The following is a 23,180-nucleotide window of genomic DNA, read 5'->3' on the forward strand; positions in this document are numbered from 1 at the left end:
GTTAAAACTAAAATTCTAGTTATAACACAAGTTGTCTTGTGTGTCAAGCTGGTCGTAACACGAGGGTTCACTGTACTTGTTTCCACATTATATAAAGAACTCTTACAGCCCAATTAAAGGATCAGCAGAAGTCTAAAAAACAGGCAAAATATTTAAACACATACCTCTTCAAAGAAAACACTATGTAATCAATAATCATTTGAAGAAATATTTAATGTAGTTTTCCATTAAGGAAATAGAAATTTAAACCACAATAATATACTACTAATAATATGGTATGAAAACTAAAATAAAAGAGATTGAAAATTCCAAGAATCAGTGAGAATGTGGAACAATTAGTGTCTCATACATTGCTGGAGGAAGTGAAAAATAGTACAGAAACTGTGGGAAACATTTTGGCAATTTCTTATAAAAGTCAACATTCTCACTCAGTCATCCTATTTTTAGGTATTTATAAAAAGGAAATTAAAACATATATTAAAATCATTATACATAAATATTTACTGCACCTTTATTGATAAGAGCTCCAAACTAGAAAAGGTTCAAGTTAGTATTAGTTAAAATAAATAGGGGGCTGGGGATTTAGCTCAGCGGCATAAGCGCCTGCCTTGCAAGCAGGCAGTCGTGAGTTCAATCCCCAGTACCGATAAAAAGGAAAAAGACAAAAATAAATAAACAAATAAATTGTGCTGTTTACTCAACTATGTCCATTTGTCAAAACTAACCTATTTGTACAGCTAAAGTAATTTTTACTCCATGGTAATCATACATCAGTAAACCTGATCAAATATACAAAATATATAGTTGGGCATTGTGACAGGCAACTGTGGTGTCAGCTACATGAAAAGATGAGGCCAGAGAACTTCTATTTTGAGCAATACCACGAGATGTTGCACTTAAAAGGAAAACAAGTGGACTGAGAGTGTAACTCAGTGCTATGAAATTTACACTCTTGCTAACATTGATCATTAGCACTTTATAAAACTAAAACAAAACAAATTCATCAAAATATTTTGAAGTAGAAAGCTCAAACCAAACAAAAATTCACTCCTGCATTCCTCCTTTCTCATAAAAGATTATGTCCTTTGACCATCACCATCATTCCACTCTCTATTTGAGTTCAATTATTTAGATTGCACATATAAGTGATAAAATGTAGTATAGTCCTTGTGCTTCTATTCCAGATGTTTCACAGTGTCTTATTTTATTCACATTTTCACAAGTGACAAAATTTTTCAAAGATAGATAGTACAAGTGGCGAATATAGTAAACAAGATGGATATCCAAAACTAACCAAAGGAGAATTCAGATTATTAATGCCACAAAATTGTAAATATATGAATTGAAGGTTACATTAGTTTAATTTAGTTATTCTGAAGTGTAATTATGAATAATAACAAGTTTTTACCTCATGAATATATGAAGCTATAATCTGTCAGTTTACAGTTAAAAATAAATGTAATAGTTAATTTTGTCAACTTGAGTAAACCCAACAAAATAGAATCAGCATTGTTTCAGCTATGGCTGAAGAGATTTACTACAGAAGACAAACCCTGAGTGTCAGACACAACAGCCAAGCAATGAGAAGAAAATAAAGAATGAAGCCTTGCTTCTGTTTCTTTGGAATAACTCCAGGCTTCAATGTTGCCTTGGACATTGTCTCATGACTTCCAGGACAGAATCTTCAGCTTCCAGCATTAGAGCCTTCAGCCTTCTGACACAAACCGTTTGGCTTCCATCACAGACCCTGCCTGATTCAGACTCACATGGGACACTATATTAGATCCAGTCCTTGGACTCAATCCCGCAGATCTCCAGCCCACAGACTGCTCTTTTGCACTTTTCCTCACCTAATGCTGCACATGGCAACTGTAAGCCAATCTTGTAAATTCTTATTTACAATATTTGTATATTTTGCATTAATTTTTTTCTCTAGTAAGCATTGAATCGTACAATAAACATATTAAAAATAAATAAAAATAAATGACAGCAAGCCTCCTTAACATAAAACCATTAAACTATGGTGGAAATATTCTCTTCAACTACAGAACTGGTCTCAAAGTATATAACAGGAACTTTAACATTTGTTCAGAAAAGCATAATGTACATTAAATTACTTGATTCTCATAGTATTTTCTTGTTTCAATTGAGAGGATGTTGTGGTATTTAACATGTATGTGATTTTGTATCCTGCATCATTTATTTTAATATCTCTGAATAGAATTTATTTTATTTGATAAAATGGATTCCTTTTTATAACATTTAATATTAAGTGAAACATTTGTACATGTTATATGCCTAACCACAGCCACTATACAACAATCTATGTTACAAGCAAGCATTATAATAAAATTCAACATGGTTCTGCCGTATTACATTTTGATACTGTAATTCTAAAACTCTTATTAGTATTGGTTGTCAAGGAAGTATGAGGAAACTGCTGACTAGGAAGACATTTCAATACAGGAGAAATAACCATCATTATAATAGTATTTCTCTTGAATGAACAATGTTTCTGAACCATACTCATACTCCATTAAAAAGTATTTTAAAAATATTAATTTAGAATTTCAGAAACCACGAAGACTCTTTTAGTATGCAGGTTTCTAATTTTTCATCCAAATATTTCCTCTCCTTAGTATTTGCAATACGTTTGGAAAATATGAACTACATGAACATAATTTACTAATGTAGGTATTTTCTTCTTGGAGCTGCTTTTTGCAAACTCAAACAGTTCCTAAATTAGAAGCAATAATTTATGTGTAATTTGAGATAAGCAAATGCAGTGTTTATGAGAAGAACTAGTAGGGCAATTTCAGTCACTGAATGTCACAGAACAAAATCTAGTTTATTTTTCCTGTTAAGACCTTTGCTAAGCCTTTGATGTCAAGTGTAGCTTTGATTTCTGAGTAAGCTACATTAATTGCTACCAAGACTGAGGTACTACTTTAAGTTACTCATGTTTCTTGACACAGTTATTCATGTTTCAGGTATTATACATATCACCTTGTCTTACAACTATTTTAGATTGGCTAGAAATCCTGGAAATGTGGAATTCTAGTGATGTATCACAATTAGAAATTCTGCTATGCCCAAACTCACTATGGATTACTGTATATTAATAAATGTCTAATGCACTGTAGGAAATATTACATAAGTTTGCTACAACAAATTGCAAGAATAAGAGACTAACTCAGTGTGTGAAAGTTTTGATATACTAGTCAAAAGTGATGTTGTTTGCCTATAATTTTATCACTCTGAAAAGGCTGAAGGAAGATTATTGCAAATTTGAGCCCAAACTGGACAACTAAGGGACCTAGTAAAACTCTGTTGTTAGGGCTTGCAATTAAACATCCTCCTAAACCCTCATGTGCTGATAGGTGTGGCTTTTGGGAGGTGACAATTGGTACTGGTTCGTCAATGAGTAATACTGAATGGGTCTACTGATGGGTTTATAGCTGGGTGTAATGTTGAGAGTTCGCGCCTAGTGGGAAGAGATAAGTCACTTTGAGTATATATCCCCCTAACCTCCATGGCTCACTACTTCTTGAGTGCCATGCCCCTCTGCCATGCTCCCTAGTCTTGGAGCCATCTGACAGTGGACTAAAACTTCTGTAAACTGTGAGTTGTAATAAACTTTTCCTTCTCTAATTTGAGTGTTGGGTCTTATGTATCAGTGACAAATAAAGTAATTGAAATAGATTTTGGGATGAAGAGTGGGGTCATTGCAGTGAAGATAATGTGGTTCAGAAGCCTTTTGGAACTGGCTTACAGGAAGAATTGAGAAAGGTTTGGAGATGCCTGCTGAAGAAACATCCCTGGAATCTTATAAGCTGAACTTCATGGGAGATTCTTATGGGATATCAGAAGACCATAATGCTAACAGAATTTCAGCTGGTAAATACTAGACTCAGGATGTTTCAATAGTGAACAAAAACAGCATTGGGAGTTGGACTCCAGGCCATGTAGGTTATATTGTGGCAGAAAATTTGTCAGCATTTTGCTCAAGTGCAAATAAATTACAGGAGACAGATTAAGAGGAGCAGAATAATTTGGTGAAAGAAGTTTCAAGGAAGTCTAATGTTGGGGTGGTGACATGGTTACTGTTTTCCAGCTATATCTTGAGAATCAAAAGCAGAGAGTCCAGCAAAATGACATGAAGTTTCTGAGTTTGACCAGAAAGGAAGCTGTGGTAAAGTTGCAGCCTTCAAAAATGGAGTAGAAGGAAAACTCAGTTCCTGGAAATACTAGCATTAAAAAGCCAAGTACTTTAGAACAGAACAATAGAAAAACAGCCCAAAGACTTCATAAGAAGCAACAAGACTTGCTCTTTGGAATCTTAAAGCCATTTTATAATTCAGATGGTTAAAAATACAGTTTAAATACAAAATTATATTGTTATTTGATCACTTAATGAACCAAATTCAAAAGACAATTTCCTTGTGTGTTTAGATTGTTCAGTGTTTAAAAACATGATAATGTTATGAACATTTAGAAAGCAGAATCTTTTGAATAGCACATTTCAATTACTTTAGTTCTAAAAAGTTTTGAGACAATGACATCTGTTGTCTTTTCTGAATAGATGATATTATTTATGAACATCTTAAAATTAGTTTATGTTTTGAACACTGACAATAATTTGAAAAAGAATTTTTGTATTAGGAAGGACGGTGTTACCAAGATTTCAAAAGACCTCAAATTTCATCGTAAGATAAGATACTGATTAATAAAGGGACAACATTTGCAAGCATATGTTGGTGCAGAAATTATATTGACATAGAGATTGATAGCTTATATCAAAATTTAATAAAAACAAAATTATGCATGGTATGCTATTGAAAGAAACTTTTCAGGTAGTAACAAGTGACATTAAGAAAATATTGTTTCCTTTCATATTCATTCTGTATTTGTCCTGGAAATTGTTTTTAAACTTCTTTAAGCACATGTATATTACATTCATAGACACCATCTTCAGGAGAAGTTGCACTTCAAAATAAAATTAGAGTCAGTAGAAAAGTCTCCTCTTTACCAACACATTTTTTGAGGTGGGTTTCTGTCATATTGCATAGGCTGAACTCAATTCCTGGGCTCAAGTGATCTTTTTGCCTCAGCTTCCCAAGTAGCTAGAAATACGGCTATATATCACTACATCTGGCCACTTTACCTCTATTTAGAAATAAATGTTGTATTTTAAAAGCCTTTGCCATGTATTTCATATTGAATACCACTGCATACTGTTGTAATTTGCTGTGAGCATTGATATCTTTCCCACTAAGAAAATTCTTTTTTAAAATCTAACCATTGGAAATCTATGATGGCTGACAACAGCAAGGTACCATTAAATGCACCACAAGACAGCAGTACACTAAAGTGCAAGCGCAAGATAGGTCAAATATCTAGTGAAAACTAGATATTTGAAGGCAAACAGAAAGGCAAACTCACTGGATCATAATCCAGTAAGGGAATTTAGAAAGGGGAAGTGAACTGAACCTGGACCATGGTATCTCCTTATACCACAGGTCTGTCATACATGATATTTTGAGAAAGAATCAGCTATTCTAAGGGAGGATTCCAGCATTTTTAGGTGCAGCCAACCTGCTGAAATAGGCTCCCAGTTCTTCTGCCCTTTCTGCCAAGAAGAGAACACAGTGAATGAATTAATTGCAAATGAAGGTATAAGATAAAGTGAAAGTAATATGGGTAGTATAATCTGGGCTATCAGACTCCTCCTCTGAACTTGTCTGAACCTGTGAGACAACCCATGGTCAACTCTCTGACCTCTGTCTTAAGGCCTACTACTCAGAGGTAGAGATAAAATGCACGCATGCCAGATTTTCCTACATGACTCAGTGTAACCTTTCCAATCATCTCTTTGAAGGTCCATAATAAGGACTATATCTCATGCATCCAATTATAACAGTAAATTATAGAAAACAACATGTATTATGATACAGCTAACATAACTGGACAGCCTGTCAATCACATTGCCAATCATGTTCTATAAGACCTAATGGGAAACACCCTAGACCTGCTGCAACATTTTAACTTCTTAAGTCCAATGCCATCAAGCACTTATGCCATTTTCCTTTCCACTGACATGGACATGGTCATTTCAAGCTTACTATCACCTAAGTTAAACCTTGCTGCATTTTCTTTATCATTGTATGACATGTCCAATTCTTTGTTTTTCATGCATCAGAATCTAAAAACCTTTCTAGAACCCAATCATCCCTTGTAACATCTTGACAAGCCAATCAAGAGTTAAAAGCTCCATTTGGGGAGAATTTATATTTCTTCTTTTCTTGACTTTTATTGTCCTTGGTAGCTCATTGTAGGTCTGGGTCAGACCATTAAATGTCATTAGGGAATAAAGAAAGCTTTCATGCATCACGCAAGTTTATATCTCCACAGTTTCTCTTTTCCTGTGAACCCATGCAGTTTAAGGAAATCTTTTCAGTATCAGGAGACTACGAAGCCCCTAGAAAAATGAGTGTTTCTTAAAGATTTAGAGGATAGAGGAGCCCAGGGTGGTCCACCAGGTGTTGGTGGGACGAAGCATGTGAAAACTGTGTTTGAGAGGCCCACAAGCCCACAGGAGGAGTTCTACTCTAGTCCTCCTTAACTATCTTCCATGACATTTCTGGGTCTGAGGCTGTTTATTGAGCCTTGACTGCAGATAAATTTCCTGGAATCTTTTGGGATTACTTTTCTAATGCCAGCTCTCTTCCTCCCTCCATCTTATTTAGTTCTGGTATTCTTATGATAATTTGGCATCGTGTTTATCTATCTATGTAATTTGATACGTGATTTTTAATTGCTATTGTAAAGCATTCATCTGACAATAAACTCATATTTTCTTGTGTCATGTGTTAATGGGAATGTGGCAAAGCTAAGGAAAGAGGAAGCATCTATGAAATAGTGAAAAGACTATATAAGTATCCAATTTTTTAAAGATATGTCCTGACAGCACTACTGGAGGCAACGAGGCCCAAATTCTCACCTTTCTTAGGCTAATGGTTGTTCACATGGTTTCCCAAGTTTTTAGGCCTCTTTCCCTAGGAACTTATTCCACCTTAATTACTGGACTGCTATTGACTGTTCCTCACCCATTAGACTTTCTTCAGATCTTGCAAGTGAGCAAGCTCCATTTACTCTTCTTGTAATGATTACGGAAAAAAATTGAGACACAGGTCCCCTCTTTCCAGACAATGGGGCATGACTTAGGACCACTTGCCAAATTACACACTTCTGTCAGCCAGGAACACCAGGAGGCATCTGTGAAGGAAAATTTGTCAGGGTTTATTGAGAAAAAAACCTTATTATACCACCTTTGGAAAGCATACCAAGTATGATGTTAGGTGATTTTATAATTGGCTAGAGGCTTTCAGCCAGTAGAGTACCACATCTCCCATTGTTTGGGAGATGGTTTGTGATCAAAGAGAGAGATTCAAAGCTCTAGACTCAAGGGACTTAACATTTAACCCTGCCACCATTCTACCTCTTTGGAACCAGGCAGGCATGAGTGATGCCACCTGAATTCAGATCCCTCAGCAATGCAAAGAAGGGCTGAATACATTTTCTGAGGATCCTGAGAAGTTTTTTGAAGTCTTTGGGACTGCATCTACTGAGAATTAGTCAACTGATATATTATTTGGGCCCAAGAAGAACTCAGGTTGGGTTATAATATGAAGGGGAGAACAAAAGGTAGGCTAAAACTCCAGGCCATTTTAGTAGGTATGCTCAAGGTCATTCCCAGACCTGTAAATTATGATAATCTCTAAACTATCATTCAGGTCTCTTATACAAAAATCCAGCAACTTTCTAGTATCATCTTGGTGAAACACTCCATAAATATGCAAATGTAAATCCAGTATCCAGAGAGGGTTAACTTATCCTGGGACTGTATTTTATTAACTAGTTAACTTCAGACATTAGGAGTAAACTTTAAAACTTCAAGAGGATCACAAGATAGGATAAAGTAAGTTAGTCAATTTGGCTCACATGGTCTTTAACAAATGATGAAAACACAAACAAATGGGAATTGAGTAAGGAGAAAAGGAAGACTAAAGCCATGCTGACCATGATGTATAAGGCTCGTGAAAAGGAGCATGACACTAGGGATAACCAAGGTAATTTAAAGCGTAGTGGAGACAACTCTGTGTACTTCAAGTGAAAGCAATGAAAGAACTACAAAAGGAAGATCCTCAAAAGCCTCCAAATCCTTGACAAGTCTATCTGAACACAAATGACAATTCTTGGCATTAGAAGAGAGGCTACCTGTGTCCATAGAAGGAAATGAAGTCATTTACCACATTGCCAGCAAAGAATGCCCTGACAGTGACTGATGGTGCCCAAGTGGTCTGTGTGGTTCCCATATAAGGACAGTCTCATCACCTTGCAGGAGCCTTGTGTCACTCTGCATATCATGGATAAACAAATTTCATTCAGTTTTGATCCTAGTTAATCTTAAATTTAACCTCTATTGGGTTAAATTTTCATCCTGTTTCTCAGTCGTTGTGGGCTTGGAAGGAGATAGCCATTCACTCTGAACTGTCAGTTTGGAGTTTTCCTTTACCAATCTACCTTCATTATACCACTTATCAGTTATTGGAAGACATATAGCCTACGACTTTAGGGTCACTGTGTCATTTAAACCTCTAGCCACCATGTCCTAGTCGCTAGAGACCTGGGCAATCTGGTTCCTTCAGAGCAGTTTCTCTGACAAGAGTTGAACTTCAATCATGATATGATGACACCTTCAATTCAACAGCTCTAAAATATACCTTCTCAGAAGGCAGTATCTTCTTAAATGAGAAAATAGGCAGGGGCCAAACTCATTACGAATACATTTTGGGCAACAGTGATAGATGTCATGCTAGTTCTCCTGTAATAGAGTCATTTCACCAGTAGTCAAGCCATGAGGAGATTATCACCTAGTATAGGATCTGAGAACCATAAGTGAGACAGCAGTACCTATTTTCCACTTAGCAACAGGCCCATACACCCTCCTTGCTCAGATTCCAGGAAATGCTAAGTAGTTCTTTCTCCTTGATCTCAAACTGTCTTCTTTTTTATATCTTTGGACCCTATCTAACAAAAATATTACCATTCCAATATAAAATCTAAGCCACTCAAGGTACCAGAAAATGAAGAGAAAGCACAATCATTTTATACCTCTACACAAGTGAACAGTCTCAAGTTTCTTTTCAGAAAACAACAACAACCAACCTGCTGAGTCAGATAAGTAAACTGGATTTTTTTTTTACCTCTAAGTAAAAGTGGAAAAGCAGCTCCAACCTGGAAGGGGTGTCCCTTCTTGCATGTCTTATATAGCTAGTTTTTTTTTTTTCTTTTCTTGCTTTCCATGGATTCACCCTTGAGATCCTTATTCCAAGTTATAAATTGATCCTTTGGTTTGTTCTTATTTTTCCTGAAACCCTCTTTGGTAGCACACAGACTAACTTTGAGGAAGTTATGAGCAGCAATTACTTACATAGAACCTTAAATCTAACCCATTGAATCCTACACTGTTGGCTTTTTCTTCACTCATTCTCCAGCCAGTATATTTTTGTATATATCTTATATTGGCTTTGAGTTACTGGAAGGATGACCTACCATCTCAAATATCAACTGTACCATTCCTTTCAGTTAATGTCCTTAATGTCTATTATGTCCAATGTCAGTTAATGTCTATAACTGCCAGGTCAATTAAATGGCCAGGGTCATGTTAACAGGGAAGGGATTACCCTTTTCAGATCCTATCAAGGTAATCTTACATAGGTTTGTTCCACAAAAGCACCATTTGGGCACAAATATCCATTTATACATTGTCTCCAGATGTTTCTTTGTATAAAGAGGACTCAAAACCAGGGCCACAGTCAAGATTCAGGCTTTATTTGAAAACAAATCCTGAAGATTAAGCATTCACTGTATGATGCCAATATCCAGGTATCCTTTAAAAACCTGGTATAGTTCTCATGGAAGTCATCTCTGAACTCACAAGTGATAGGAAGCAGGGCCAGAATATGACTAAAGTAGACCCTTATTAGGTTTGTATATTCCCATGGAAAGATTGTTTTCAGCTTACCATCAATGTTTGTTTGCTAGTGCTTGTTTATGGAAATTCAACTGAGTGAGTGTCAATGGATAGCAAAAGAAATTTTACACTTTGAGAAAATGGAACTACTGTAAAAATGAAGCAAATCAACTTACTCATATGTTCACTATTGAAAATAAATTTCACCTTGAGACTCAGGGGCATTTTTTCCTGTGTAACACTAATTCTTTGTTGCGTTTTACAACGAACTGGACAGGAATATGCAATCTTGTTTATCTAGGCCTGGAGCTTCTGATATGCTTACTATTTGGACTATGAATATTTAATCTCTTAGTCAAATTTGTTTATTTTCATGTAACATTCATTGAAATACAGATGATGATCTGCACCAAAGACTAAAACTTTCCTCCATCTCAAGAGCTCGTTAACAAAGCCTCAGAGGGTTAGTTTGGCTCCCTTAACCTTCTGGATCAGGCATTTTCTCTGCCAATGCCCCTATTTGGCAGGAATGAGCTGTAGAAAATGTACACCCCACCATCATTACTCCTTGATTTTCAGGGACCAGATCTTTCAGGAAGAAATTAATATAGTAAGTACAACTGGACCAGTGGGACAACATTCTATCATTAACTTGAACCTGGGCAACGCTTAACCTGGGCAGTACTTCACCATTAGAGACACCACCTTAACCTTTTTATAAGATCTCATATTGCCCAGAGATAAAGATGCATGCCAGATACTCTTGGATGACCTATAGTAACTTTCCTTTAACAGAGCTTATTGAAGGATTTTGCATATGGACTATAACTAATACATTTAATTATAGCAGAATGTGGGACCAGCCAAGAAAGCAATGAGCCAGCCTTCCTGGTAAACTGTGCCAGTGGTTGGTGTGCGAGGTCTCCCCTCTGGATAAGTCAGTGTCTCCTGTGAGCCTACTGGTGCATGGCTGAGAATCAAAAGGCCTTTGTCTCCCGCCACCCCAGTTAGCAACTGGATGGTCTAGAGGTCAGCTGAAGTTGATAGCAACTAAGGTACATAAAGCAACTAAATGCTTGTATTCTTTGGTTGATTATGCTGACCTGGGGCCAGAGGTCTGAGCATCTCATGGGAAGATGACAGTATGCAATACAGCAAATAAAGAGGATTTCCTTCTATCTTGTCTTTGAAGGCCAATATTATTTTCACGGTTTTGCTTTGTTCTGATTAACTGTTCTGCTCTATTCAGTATTCTGTTTTAATTGGTTTTACAGTGTTTTGTTTTTGGTTGATTTTGCTTTACCTGACTGAATGGACGACTATTGTGAAGATAGCTAGATATATTATGGGAGCTATTATTGTTATCCCAGTTTCCTGCTCTAAAGTTCTGTACCAATTTTACTGCATTGTCTTGATTGACTTTGCTCTGTCTTGTTTTGTTGTGTTTTACTATCTTTAAAAATAAGAAAAAATTAAAATATAGCTGAGTGAATTAGGGTAAAGGTCATTTGCAATAGACATAACTCATATGGCTCAGCACTCTATTGATCATATTTTAATGGAAAACATGCTAGAGCCAGTGCAATATTTTTGAAGATTTTTAAAAACATTTTATAGTCAAATTCAAAGATTTGAAGCACCTGTACCATTTTCCTTTCCACTGGCATGAATCCACTCACTCAAAGCATGCTGTTGGCTAAAATCAACTTTGTTGCTTTTTCCTTACAGTTGCATGCTATGTCCAACTTTTGTTCATCAGGCACAAAAACCTAGACACTCATCCAGAACCACATCAACTACAATAACAGAAACTTACACTGGAAGGAAAATAGGAAATTTAAAGAAATACTTATTAGGAATACAGATCTGAGTGCTAAAAAAAAAAAACCCTGATGCCTAAAGGCTATACCAATGAGCAAGTCTGTGACCAGTGGTACCCCAGCAAGTGAGGAGATCAGACTTACCTAATACTAAACATTCACCATTTCTTCCTCAAATATTGGGCAGGACATGCGCATGGGTCAGTATGAAAAGAAATTATTCAATCTAGAAGGTATGACTGGTGAAAATCACCATGTTAAATAAATACAAAGTAATCAAAATTATTCTATGTATATTATCAGATCACAGTGAGACAAAAACTGGAAAAAATAACAAAAGAATCCACAGAAACTATGTAAAACATGAAGACTACATAGTACTCTCCAGAGTGGCTAATGGGTTATAAAAAGATCAAGTATTATTAAAAAATTTTGGAATCAAACTATAATGTCAGTTCCACATATCAAAGCCAATAAGACACAATGAAAACAGTCATAATTAAAAAATCTATAGTTGACAATGTTCACTTTGGAAAAGCAATGGAAGGCCAAATAAAATATTTAATCATGTACCTCAAGGTCCTAAATTCACAAGAAAAATACAAATGCAAATCAAGTATGAAGAAAAAAGCTATAAACATAAGTGAAAACTAATGAAATTGAGAGTAAAATATTAATATGAAGGATTATTTAAAAACCTGTTCTTCAAAAGGATAAAGATCTAGGCAAAGTTACAGAAAGAAGGAAAGAAAAAAAATCTATATAAATGAAATTGAAAATGAAAAATGCAAAAACAAAATAGACACTGAAAAATTATTAACTACATCTAAAACCTGTACTCAAATTAAATTGAAGAATCCAGGAAAATGAATAGATACCTAGACACATGAGTTATCAAAACCCAACCCAATGAATACATGAAAACAAGGAAGAGTTCAAAAATAGTTTATAAAATTATATCATTAATAAAAAAGCTTACTAACAAAAAAGTACAGGAGCTAATATATTCAGCATTGAATTCTATAAGAACTTTGGGGAATAGGTAATGAAATATTCCTCAAATTCTTAGATGAAATAAAAGGGCTTGAAGAGTACTTACAAATTAATTCCTGAAAATGAGTATTACCTGGAATTGAAAATCAGGCAAGGGCTCTAAAAGAAAACAACTGACAAATTGCTTTAATGAGCATAGATGCAAAAATCTTCAACAAGATACAGACAAACAGAATGGAACATTATTTTAATTTTAAAGAGAATAAAACAAAGCAAATAAACAAAGCAGGTCAAAACAGAAAAAGTGAAGCAACACAGAACTTCAAGACAAGGCAACAGGAAATCAACAGTGACTACCATAATGTCTCTTGTTTTCTTTGAAATACGTGTTCATATTTTCACATACAATAAATTCAAGCAAAACAAAATAGTAAAAAAAACAACCAAAAGAAAACATTACAGGACTTCAAAACAAGATAATAGGAAATCAGCAATAGCTAACATAAAAGTCTCTTGTTTTTTTTTTTCAAAATACCTGTCCATATATTTACACATATTGAAATGAAATAATAGAAAATAGACTAAAACCAATCAAAACAAAGAATAAAAAGCATTATTGGACTTCAAAACAAGATAATAGGTAATCAGCAGTGGCTACCATAATGTTTCATTTTCTTCAAAATAGCTGTTCACACCATCACACATAGTAAAATCAACTTTTGTAAACTCTTTAGGAGAAATTCTAGCATATCTATAGCATATATATATATATATATATATATATATATATATCTCCACAAATACATCTATCCTTTTTGTATTAGAGGGGAAAACAAAACAAAACACAAAAATACAAAAACAAAAGAAACAAATAAATCACAATAACAAGAACGCAAAACAATAACAATATAGGCTTTCAAAAACCTATAAAATCAAAAAAGGTGGTGGAGAAAGCAAAGGCTGTTATTTTCCATAATTATCTTCAAAATCTTGACTTTGAAGTCTGAAAGTCTGTCTTCCCATTCATTCAGGTGGTTTTGTCAGCTTTCAATGGAATTTTTTATTTCCTGGGTATCTCTTTGATTCTGTTTCAGTGATTCTAATTCTTTCGTATATTGTTCTTAAAGGTTTCCATCCTGTTGCAGTGCTCCTCTATTTTTTAACTACTTCTTGTTTAAATGTGTTCAACATTTCTTTTATTGCATTTATTCTTTCTTATTTTACCTTGGACATTATTTCTGAGCTGAGTTGCTTCACAGCTTCATGGAGTTGTTTCTTTACTTCAGTTATTTCAGAAATTGTAGGTATATGGCTTAACCTTTCTGCTAGATCCATTTCTTCTAGGCTTATTTGGGATGGACTGGAAGTTTGAGATAGCATTTTGCTCTTTCATTTTTGTCATGTTCCTGTATTCCCCTGGGGCAGCCAAATGCAAAGTCTCAGTTCTTTCTTGGTTTCAGGATGGTTGTTCTTATTGAGGGAGTTTCTCCAGCTAAGTGGGCTCCGTGTGTAGGCCTTATTAGGTTCTTATCTTCACTAGGAGGGTCCCCAAATAGGGGAGTAGTCTATGTGGACATTCAGCACGCCCTTCTTGGTACATTGAAGCTACCCAGTTGCTTGAGGTTGCTTGGCAGTGCACTATCAGGTTCTGCATGTCATATCAAGGTTGAATGGTTGGGTGAAGTATTCTGTGCAGGCCTTCAGCTCATGCTACATGGTGCACCAAAATTCCCCAACTGCTTGGTGTCACTGGAAGGGGCCCAACCAGAACTCAAGCAATGTGAAAAACTCCCCAGTTGCTTGGACTCTGGGCAGGGCCCTACCAGGTTTCAAGTGTCATACTAAGGCTGCACAGAAAGGGAGATTACGCTATCCATGCCTTAAGCCTATACCATGTGCCACACAGAAGCTCCCCAGTTTCTTGTGGTCACTGAGGAGGGTCCTACCAGGTTCTAAGCAATGTACCAAGGCTGCATAGCTATGTGAATTACACTGTGCAGGACTTCAGCTTGCACCATGCACCACACCAAAGCTTCCCAGCTGCTCATGTGCCAGTGGAACTAACCTTTAACAAAATCATACATGGTGACCAATAAGCTTTATCTTAGAAATGCAAAGATGGTTCTATATATGCAAATCAAAAAATGTAATGTGTCACGTAAGCAGAAGCCAGGATAAGAATCACATGCTTGTATCATTAGATGTGGGAAAAGCCTTTTACAAAATCCCACATTCATTTATGATAAAATTGTAAAGAAAATAGGTATGGAAGTATCTTATTGCAAATAGATGCAAGGCACTTATTACAAAATATTGCCAACAGTATATCATATTGGGGAAATTGAAAAGCTTTTTTCCTTAAAACCAGGAAGAAGACAAGGATATTCACTATCACAACACATTTCTAACATGAAAACTTAAATAAAAACACTCAGATGAGAGAAAAAATAAAAAACAAAGAACTGAAACAATATTTCCAGATGACATGATTATTTATGTAGAAGACCATGAAAATGCAAAAGTAGACTTGTAGAACTGATAAATGAATTCATCAGTCTAGAAGAATATAACATCAACACAACCCAATGGCATTGCTCTTCATGAATAGTGAACCCACTGAAAAAGAAATCAGTAAAATAATACCATTTATAATAATTTCAAATAAAAGTTAAGTACTTAAGATTTTACCTAAAAATGGAAGTCAAAGATTTCTGTAATGAAAACTATAGTGCTCTATAAAAGGAGATCGAAGAGGACATCAAACAATGTAATGGTACCTGCAATTCTTGACAGACAGAAAGAGTATTTTCAAAATGGCCACATGAGAAAGAACGATACTCAGATTTAATAAAGCCTCAAAATATCAGTAACACTTCTCACTGAATTAAAAAAGGAATCTTCAAATTTATATTGAATCAGAAGAGAGCAAAATAACAAAAGCAATCCTTAGGAACAAGAGCAAAACAGGAGATATAAGAAGTTGAGATTTCAAGCTGTATTCCAAAGATTCAGTGCTACAACATGGCAGTGCTACAAAAACAGACACATAAACCAACAGAACAGAATAAAAGATGTTTTTGTCTCCATACTCTTCTTTCTTTTTTGATATTTGGCATTATTCTTTTTCTTCCTACGTTTTCTGTTTTCTTTCCTTTATATATTATTTGAAATACTTTGAATGTTAATAAGTTTAATTTCTTCCACTCTTGTATACAACATTTTTTCTTTTTCTAGGATTGCAAAATTATAGAATTTTTCCATAAAATTCTTCAATCCTAAAAAATTTGTGGTTAGTTTCTCAAGTGTTGATGTTATTGGTAGTCAGACTGCCTTCCCAAAACTGTACTAGGGACTGAACTTAGCACTCTGAGCAGACCAAGTAGAAACTTTCTTACAGAGAGATATCCACAACAGTGGGAGAAACATTTAAGCCAATTGTTGTATAAACTTCAACACAAAATCTGGCTAAAGGAGAAAATGAGGTAACATAATGCCTCCAAAAATACATGTCTTGAAAATCAGATCACACAGATATAGTGAAATAGCTGAAATTTAAAATATGGAATTTTATAACTGAAAGCTAAGTTAATCAAAAGAGATCAAAGAAGTGGCAAATAAGCAACTGAATGAATCAATTGCTAGAAAGATCAATGAGTTCAAAGAATATACAAATAAACAACTGTTTGAACTAAGGAAGACTGCAGCATATGGAAGATCACTTCAGTAAACAAATTTTGAAAAACAACGGGGCAGAAATGTTGAAATGAAGGCCTCAATAAGTCAAATAAAAATCAATTAAAACTGGAGAATGTAAACCAGATGGATTAGAAAAAGAATATCAGGAGTTGAAGAGAGGGTGAAGAGCAACAATATTCAGATAAGATTTTTAAAAAAAGAATAAGAAGCACTGACCAGACTATGAAAGATTTCCTGGATGTAACTAAAAGAAACAGTTTATATCTCATTGGCCTAGAAGAAGACATTGAAATGTGGGTTAACGACTTAAAAATCTATGCACTGAAATTATTGCAGAAAATTATTTTTAAAATTAGATAATAAGATGAATACCCATGTAAGACAGATATTTATAGCCTCAAATAGGCATTATCAAAAAGGAATCTATCCAGAGTACACTAAATTCAAAAGGCAGAAATTAGGAACAAAGAAAGGATATTAAAAGCTATTGGAAACCTTGAATCACTCATCAGGGAAAACTGTTTAGAATAAGAGCAGATTTCTCAACAGACATCTTAAAAGTGAGGAGGGCTTGTAACAATTCTTTAAAAAAAATAAAAAATAAAAAATTGCCAACCCCGATTACTTAATACTGCAAAGTAATCCTTCAAAATTGAAGAGGAAATAAAAACTGTTTTCATGATACATACAAGCTAGAGAAATTCATGACCAAACCAATATTTTAGATTATACTTGAGGGAATACGAAATACAGATGCAGAAGGAAAACATTAAATTTCACTGAGAAAGAAGACAAACTAAAGGAAAACAGAAATAAATCCAAAAGTACAGAAACAATTAAGTTATAGAAATTAGTATACATCTAGTGATCTTAATTTAAATTTGCTTAAACCTCCAATTAAAAGAAACAATTTGGTGCTTTCAGTCAAAAAAGGAGGAACATCCACATGTTGTCTGAAAGAAATACACCTCATCTGCACAGACGTACACACACTGATATTGAAAGAATGGAAATGATACTTTACGCAACTGTAGCTTAGAAGTAAGCAGAATAGCTATCTTTTGTGTCGCAAAGTAGACTTCAAGCTAAGACTGATGGAATGACACAAAGAAGTCCAGTAGATATTGGTAAAAAAAAAAAAAAATCACGAAAAAGAGATCACAATAGTAATTGTATATGCACTGAACTTTACACATCCAATTTCATAATAAAGTGTTATTTGACATAAAAAGAGAGATAAAGCACAATACAATCATAGCAGTGGACTTCAATATCTTATTATGAATAGACATATCAACTAGACAAAATATCAACAAATAAACATCAGAATTAAAATACGGTATAGACTGAAAAACCTACACATGTACTTTTCAGAACTCCATGCAATTTTCTCTAAAATAAACCATATTTAAGTTCATAAAACAAGTTAAATAAATACAAAAATACTGAAAAAATCTCACATATCCTTTATAGTTACTTTCTCATCACTGAGACACAATGCTTTTATCCAAAAGTTAATGAGAGAAGTTTATTTTGAATTATGTTTTAGTACACAGCTGGTTTCAAAGCAGGATAGTATGGTACAGGAGAATGGCAGAATAACTGTTCACCACATAGTACCCTGGAAACAGAGAGAATGAGGGCTAGAGCTATTACATCAGAGAAATGCAAATAAAAAATATGTTGAGATTTCATTTCATTCTAGTCAGGAGGCCTATGATCAAAAGTACAAAAAGCAATGAAAATTGAAAGCAATTTGAGAAAAAAGTATCTTCCTATATTTATGATGAGAATGATAACTACTACAACCACTACGGCATTCAGTGCAATTTCCTTAAAAGAAATAGAACTTGATCATTTGTTCAATAATGAAAATATTCCTGAAAGAATTAAGGACTGCATAATATAGTGACACATGCACATTCATATTTAAATTGTACAATTGACAATAGCTAAATGTGAAAAACTACCTTGATGTGATATATATATATATATCATAAAGAAAGGAATCATATGATTTGCAAGAAAGTAGATGGAACTAGAAACTCTCATGTGAAATAAAATTTAAATACTACATGATTCCTTTTAGAAGAGAAACCTAACAATTAACTGTTATTAAACATAAAATTAAGGGAGAAATAACTGGAAACCAGAAAGTAAACTTCTGGAAACAAGAGAAAAAAAAAATCAATGAGATTGCATAGGAAAGAGTAAGAGGCAATGCAAGTTAAATTGTATTAGATATATTAAATTCAGGGGAACCAACATGACTCAATAGAGGAGAAGCGAAATTGCAGCTGCTCAGAGAATATCAACTAAAAACACAGGTAAGTGGAAGAAAGAGAGGGACATACAATGTGATGCCAAAATTAATCTGAAATAAGAGACTTAGGGATCAAACAAAACATAGTCATAGAACTTTATAGAGCAATTAATCAGCCCACAGGGCTGCTTGTGAGACTCCTACCTGCAGGCAGAACAGAACCATAAGTGGGAAAGCATCCATAAAAGATGTATAAACAGAAATAATACAGTCAATTCAAACCACACAGGATAGATTTGGGATATAAGGCCCCCTGCTTCTCCCTTACTCCAAACAGAGAACACTGCAGCCTGGCATCAAATGTTGCTAGTGCACACATGGGCGAGTGACCAGGAAGCTGCTCCTTCCCTCCTGGGCCAGCAGTATTTTTTTTCTACATGTGCCACAGTTGCTAACTGGAACTTCTAGCAACAACAAGATTAGTGACAAAAGTGGTGGTGGTTGGGGAAAGATCATACACACAGAATTCAAACAGTTTTGGGTTGGGAAATCAGAACTCCTCCTACTCTGTGGCCATCAATGCAGCCAGGCTTGGGTGCTGAGGGACAAGGAATGGGTATCAGAACTCAGTACCACCTGCAACAAGCACTGCAATAGCCTTACATGCAGAGGGACAATTAGTGGCAAGTAATACTCCTCTGACATTTTTCCTGTGTTCAGCACATGAGTGGAGCCAGTGGTGTGGAAGAGAGGAGGGTGCACATGGTCTGGGAGGAGCCAATTGTACACATGACAGGGAGAAGTCTAGGGCTGTCTCTATGGAGAGTTCCACAGCAACAAGGAGAGTGATGCTGAAACAGTCAGGAAAAGGAGATGGGGACAGGCCAATCAGAAAGCTGTTGACTGATGACTCTGTCCCCAGTCCCCACATCTGGAGGCCAAGATCAGCCCCACACCTACTACTAACCCTACTGCAAATTTGATGGGGTTACCCAGAATAGATCAATGCTTTGAATTGCACACTACCACAAAATGTAGTCACCAGAGAATTTTTTTCCTCTTTCTCTTTTTGTTTATTAGTTTGTTTTGTTTTCTATTTTCTGTTGATACTTCACACACAAGGTAAAAATCAATGGGTTTTGTTGTATAACTAGATCTTGCTACTATAGTTAAAAGTACCAAATTAACAGTTACAGAGTTTGTAAATTTTTAGACTTTGATTGATGATACTGATACTGCTAACTGTACTACTATATCCAAAATGCCATACATGATGTCAACATTTGTTCACTGTTGTATAATAACAGTGTGATGATGTGGGGTCGTAAACACCGCCACAGTTCAGTACCAAAGGCCTGGGTGCTGAATCATATTATAGCAACTACTCATCCCTATCAAATTGTGAAGGTAGAATTTTGGAATGGACAGAAATTCCAGGAGTGAGTTATACTGAGAATGCATATCTGAAGACTAGCAGTTTCCTAAAAAATTATTGATATTAATGATAAAAATAGCTAACATAAGAAACTTATAAGCATAATGCAGAAAACATATTAAAATAAAACAATATAAAATGACATGACAGAGAAGCAAGATCCATCCACAGATCTTGAGCATACTCAGAACAAATCCAGGAGATAATGATATAGGGGAAATCAAAATCCACTCCACTGAATTATCCAAAATAGTAACCACAGATGTTAAACAGTGACAACAATAACATATGATGAGGCTGTAGAGAAAATCAGATCATAAATAATCTCAAAGGTAAAAAAAAAAGACAGAATGAGCATAATGAAGGACATGCTCAATGAATGCAGAGTAGATGTCAATTAAAAATAGTGTTTAAGAAAATGATGGAAAGCATGAATAATAATACAAGAAAGTAATAGAATCCATGAAACAGATTCAATCAGATAATCAGGAAACAAAAAACTCCATTGAAATTTGCAAAACATATGAACAAAAGTGGAGATAGACTGCTAGAGGGAAAACGAGTCTGGTTAGTGAGCAGGACCATAATGATCTCTTAAAACTAGCAAGTGATGATGAGCAATCAATCCAAGAGCTGCTAGGTGATGTAAAGAACAACAACATAAAACTGAATTAAGTCAATTAAAAAGCAGTATTCACTGAAAATGATAAAAAACCTGTTCAAAGAAGTAATTGCAGAAAAATTCCCAAACATGAAAAATGAATTTTATATAAAGATAAATGATGAGTATAGGACTCCCATTAATCATATCAAAATAAATTTTTACAAGAGCAAAAAATAATCAAGATTCCAGAAATTCAATAGAAGAACAAAGTAAATAAAAACTATTAGAGAAAAGAAACAAATCACCCATAAAGGAAAGCCCATATGAATCACAACAGACTTCTCAGCACAAAGCTTTAAGTCAAAGAGGGCAAGGGGTGATGCATTTCAACTCCTGAAAGAAAAAAACCTCCAACCCAGATTGATGAACCTGCATAACTCTCTTTCAGTATCAGTGGAAAAATAAGATATTCCCATGTGGCTTAGTTACGTTTTACTCATCTCTGAGACAAATTACCTGATGCTCAAAGTTGGGAAAGAAAAGGTTTATTTCTTAGAGTTTTTGGAAGTTTCAGTCCATACTCTGTTTGCTCCAAGGCTGTATGGCATAGCAGGGCCATAGTTCATGGTAGCTGCAAGCAGCAAGGTGGAAAGGGCAAGAGAGAGAAACACACACCTTCTTCCAGCCATTACATTGTATACTGACTACAACCCTAGGTGGGTGTAGCATTGGCACCATCAATCCAAGTGCTAGACATGAACCAATCACAAATGCACAATGCAAATGCATGAGACCTGGGGGCCACCAACATAAACCATGACACCATGATAAATAACAATTGAAGAAATTGATAACCACCAAACCACCTCTACAAAGTGGTCTGAAGTATATTTTAGAAAGAGAAAAAAGACCACAATTTAAAGAATAATAATAAAAAGAAGCTAACAAACAAGGCAAGGAATTAAACAGAGGTGAAAGAGAGAGAACCAACCAGAAAATAGTATGACAATGATTAGCCAATATATCACTTATAAACAGAAATGTAAATGGTTTCAATTCAACATTCAAAAGCAAGAACTAGAAGAATAAATCAAGAAATAATATGCAGCAAAATGTTGCATATAAGAAACACATAACTTAAACATATAACTTAAAGCATATAACTTAAAATGAAATTCATAGACTGATGTCAAAGGATGGAAAACAAATTCTTCATGGAACAGGGGCCTAGAAACAAAAAGGGATAGCCAGTCTACTTGCAGATAAAGTGAATTTCAAACCAAGACAGATTAAAAGAGTCAGAGAAGGTAACTACACACTTGTTAAGGAAAAACTCTAGAGAAAGATTTAAAAAAAGAACTATAGGGCAATTTCTCCAATGACATATATACAAAAATCCTCAGCAAGATACTGACAAATAGAATGCAGCAAATCATCAAGAAAATTAAACATCACAGTGAAGCAGGAATCATTCTAGTGATGTGGGAATATTTCAACCAATGCAAATCAATAAATGTCATATACCATGTCAGCAGAAGTAAGGACAAAATCATGTAATAATTTAAATAAGTGCAGAAAAAAGCATTTGACAAGGTCCAACACCTATATATTATTTTTTAAAAAACCTTGCAAAAATTGTAATAGATGATCTCAATCTCATAAAAGCCATCCACAATAAACTAACCACCAACTAAATGCTAAAAACTGAAAGCTTTCACTCTAAAACTAGGAACAAAACAAGGTTATCCACTAACACCTCTCTTATTTAATATAGATCTGGAAATATTAGCTAGAGCAATTATACAAGAGAAAAAAATGAAAGAAATAAAGATAAGAAAGGAGGAAGTTAAATTATCATTATTTGCAAATGACATGATACTTTACATAAATACCCCCAATACTCCACCAAATACTTTCAGATCTAGTAACCAAATTCAAAAATATACTTGTTTACAAAGTCAACACTCAAAAGCCAATATTATTCCTGAAAAAAATGACAAACTTACTGAGAGAGAAATTAGGGAAACCACACCTTTCAAAAGCATCAAAAAACAAAAGGAGTCAATCTCATGAACAAAGTAAAATATCTTTACATTTAAAACTACAGATTGAAGAAGACATCAGAAAATGGAAAGATATCCCTTGCTTTTGAGTAGGAAGAACCAACATAACGAAAATAGCCATACTTAAAAAAATTTTTATAAAGATTTAATGTAATCAGAATCTAAATACCAATAACGTACCTCACATAAGTAAAGAAAATATTCCTACAAATCATTTGGAACCAGAAGAAAACTAGAATATCAATAGCAGTTCTCATCAACAAAGGAAAT

The 23,180-nt window shown here is 34.7% G+C and overlaps 1 protein-coding gene across 4 annotated transcripts in view; it reads right to left on the bottom strand.

Moving 5' to 3' along the window:
- Hdx (highly divergent homeobox) overlaps positions 1-23,180 on the bottom strand; it is a 202,314-nt gene that overhangs the window by 19,069 nt on the left and 160,065 nt on the right. The window contains exon 9 of one of the 4 annotated variants that reach the window (XR_010046604.1): positions 7,107-7,275. The exons of the other annotated variants lie outside the window; for them this stretch is intronic. The gene's annotated coding sequence lies outside the window, so the exon portion shown is untranslated. The remainder of the gene's footprint in view (positions 1-7,106; positions 7,276-23,180) is intronic. 4 annotated transcript variants of the gene reach the window in all.

This window comes from Cavia porcellus, unplaced genomic scaffold (assembly GCF_034190915.1).
Source record: "Cavia porcellus strain 051 isolate PalLab524CR breed Dunkin Hartley unplaced genomic scaffold, mCavPor4.1 scaffold_3, whole genome shotgun sequence".
Classification (NCBI taxonomy): Eukaryota; Metazoa; Chordata; class Mammalia; order Rodentia; family Caviidae; genus Cavia; species Cavia porcellus.